We start from the raw sequence: 3,575 nt of genomic DNA on the forward strand, positions 1-3,575 counted from the left end.
AGAGGTCAAGATTAAGGTGAATAAATTGTATTCCTTCACTTACATGGATTTACCGAGCATCTGAAGCCCAAAGTTATTATCAGAGGAGAAGGATATGGTCAAACATATACTACTACTTGGTCAGAACAGATATTCTATACTCTGTGCACTTTGCCTGGCAGGTGTACACTTGCCTCTGCACAGCTTTGAGGCTTATTAGACAGTTCAAGTTTGTTGTACCTGCCACACATTCTGCAATTTTAAGGCCTTTGAGTATACTAAAAGTCACTGCTTTGAGGAGCTTAGAAAAAGAAGTGAAGAGTAACTGAATTCTGACGGTGTCTCTCTCACTTCTCTCTCTCTCTCCAAATCTAGGGGTGAGCCTAGTATAAGTTACCCCTGAAGGAGATACACACTATCCTCGGAGGCCCTGTCCCAAACTTCCTTACTGGCTCCAGGCCCATAATGGGAATAAAAAAACAATATGTTCAGAGTAAAATTGCAAGAAATCCAGAAATTAAAAAACCAAAAACACAAAGAGAACTCAAGATCTTGCCCAATAAAGCAGAAACTAGGTAGCACATAAGGGGGTGGATCCTTACCATATTAGATTAGAAAGGATGAATTATGTTTGGATAGGCTCAAATTAATCAATATGAGTATACTCCCTGTGGACTCAGGAGCAGCCCATGTTGCATTTCAAAGCAATGGAATATGTATTTCCTCTAATGGGATACTGACAAATGTTTTTAAAACTCTTAGAGGTGTTTCTCATGTGCAGCCATCTTTGTGGTGACATGGAGCACCTGTGCAGACCCTCAGTAGAATCTGCACACTGGGCCCCAGGCGCGCCAGGATAGGGCTCAGGGGTTGGTGGGTCCGGCGGCTGTAAAGGAACAGGGTGGAGGTCCCAGGTTGAAAAATTGTAAAATTATAATTTTACAGCTGTATAATTTAACTACTTCAGTCATCATGTCTTTTTCTTTTTACAAAGTCAATTTTCCTACAACTTAAATTTTTTTCACACCATCTAAGTAATATTTTAATATTTTCCATATCCAATCCGTATTCAAATTTCCCCAATTACCTCCAAATGACTTACTTATGAAAAAAATGCTATTTTTAATGGGGAGCCAATAGCCGGATTACCCTTTGCATTTGACAGCAGAATTCAGGCTTAACCCTTAACCTCTTCAGGCTCGGAGGACCCTGGGCAGGAGAGATTTAAGAACCGTCCTCCCGCTTTCGTGGAAAGGCCAAAGAGAGACTTGGGAAATGTACACGCGGAGGCCTATGGGAAATGTAGTTTTAAATAGGTGAGGTTCACCGCCTGGACTCTGGGGAAGGGGGACGCACGCTCGCTCTGCGCAGGTGCAGCCGTAGTCGCCTCGTTTGTCTTCTCAGGACTCCAGAAAACCGTTGGGGAACTTTGGGGTGTGCTCGGAAAATACGGGTGCCACCTAGGGCGAGGGAACTAGCTAGGGAAGGGGTGCCTGTGCTTGGGGATGGGAGCAGAAAGTGTCTGGGACCTCGTCGCCCCCCGCGGCGGTGTATAAACCCGGGCGGGCCGTCAGAGCGGGTAAGGCCAATGGGGGAGACCCGGCCCTCGGGCTCCGGGGGCGCAGATGTACGGGGCGGTCGGGGTGCCGAGGATCGTGACCAGCCCGCCTGCAGCCCCGACGGAGAGAAGCCCGTGTCGGCCGGTGGGTGCGGGAGGAGGAGTCTGCGTTTATCAGGCGGGACGGGGGTGACCGTTGGTCTGCGGTGGAGGCCCGAGCTCTGGGCACTACAGACGGTGCCAGCTGTAAGCAGGGCGACAGAAGGAACCTGGACGAGAATCAGGGTTCTCATCTATAAATATTAATAATGATTGTTTCACGGCGGCGTTTGGAAACATAGATCACTATTTTAAGACAAGTGCCAGGTAGGAAGCCTTAAGTAAGTGACAACTGCTGTTATAGTTAGAAGAGGGTCTTTGTTTTTTTTTCTGGATAGTTTAATGTACCCTGACAACCACTTCTGCACCAGAAACCGAGGCTCGGGTCGGTGGCCCGATGTGCTCGAGTGAGGAGCTCCCAGCCAGGGAATTTGGATTCGAGGGCAGGTGTGCTTCGCTTCAGTCTCAGGCTTTGTCTGATGTCACACCTGCCAAGACTGGCCAGCCTTCACAGCATTTAGGAACATGGCCTGTCCCTGCGTCCCCAGGGATGTAAAGGAAAGGAAAGGATGTGGATGGAATCCCACCGTGTGTCACATGTATCCTGGGATTTCTAGTGTCTCTTCAGGTCCCTTGGGTCAGACAGAGGTGCCTGGCCCCCTCTGCATTGTCCAGGCTTTCTGTCCTTGAAGTCTCTGGCAATATAATGAATTCCAAGAGTCAGGCTTTTTGCCCCTAAAATGAATTTATTTCTCAGATCCATGTCCCGTTGCCTTGAAACAAACCCAGCCCTTGTGAGGCAGGAAGCAGGGGGCCTCTGTGAGGAGTCTTACTGGAAGAGAACGCCCCTCTGACCTTAGACCTCTCTCAGAACGCCAAGAGCAGAGACAAGAGCCCAGAAAGGAGCAGATGCTAGATTTGCAAGATCAGAAGCAGGTCTTGATCCCCCTGCCCAGAATGAACCAGACTGATGATGATGCCACCTTCCCCAGACCACCACACTGTGTGACAGTGGGGCATTTGGGCCGTCCCTGGGAAATTTTGGGTAGGCTTGGGTGGCCCAGGGGCAAGCTGCTCAGGAAGAGCTGCTTTAGTGGAGAGCCGTGAGGGCAAGGTCTGGGGGTACAAGGGACAACCAGGCAGAGGAAGGGAGAGTTCTGTCTCAGTCACACCAATGGCCCCCGCTATTTACAGATGCGCTGCTGTCACATGTCCACCACCACATGACATTAGTGACATTATCCTGATGTCACAGGATCCAAGAATGATGATGTGAAGGGTGCCTGGTCACCTACTTCTAACTCTTTTTGAAAGATTTAAAGACGTGGACTCAGAAAATTTCAGAGTGACTTGTCCAGGGGAAACACCAGTTTGTGACAGTTCACTCTCTCACAGGTAGATTACCAAAAGCATCTATCAAAAGGGCCTTTTGAGAAATACTTCCCAGCTGAAATGAACAATTAAAAATTCCTGTCTTTGAATCCCTCCATCTCTTTTCGACTTTCCCGTGGATTGCTTCATGTCACCCAGGGGTTAAATGTATTACTGAAAAATAGGTAATGATACAAACTAGTATTTTCTCACCACTCTGATTAACTTTAATGAAGGAATAGTGTCTTGTCGTTTGGCGTACTTCATTCAGCTAATCGGTTGTTTTTATTTCTTTCTGTTATTCAGAAGGACGCATGCGTTATTGTTAAATCAATCAATTAAAGTTATGTTCACTCAGTAAAAAACTGCAGATTTCAGCTCCATGGTCATTTCAAAGTCCCCAAAGACCAGGTGTTGCTGCCTGTCTATGATCCTTCTTGTGCCTTTCAGAGCTGAGAGGGCCACTGTGCTAATAAGGAGGATGATCCCCAACTGGGGTGCTGAGATTTGAGGAGGTGAATCTAAGAGCTGTAAGGCAGCTAAATCTCAGGACCCCTGTCTTCTTTCT

This window comes from Equus caballus, unplaced genomic scaffold (assembly GCF_041296265.1).
Source record: "Equus caballus isolate H_3958 breed thoroughbred unplaced genomic scaffold, TB-T2T unassigned-0002706, whole genome shotgun sequence".
Classification (NCBI taxonomy): Eukaryota; Metazoa; Chordata; class Mammalia; order Perissodactyla; family Equidae; genus Equus; species Equus caballus.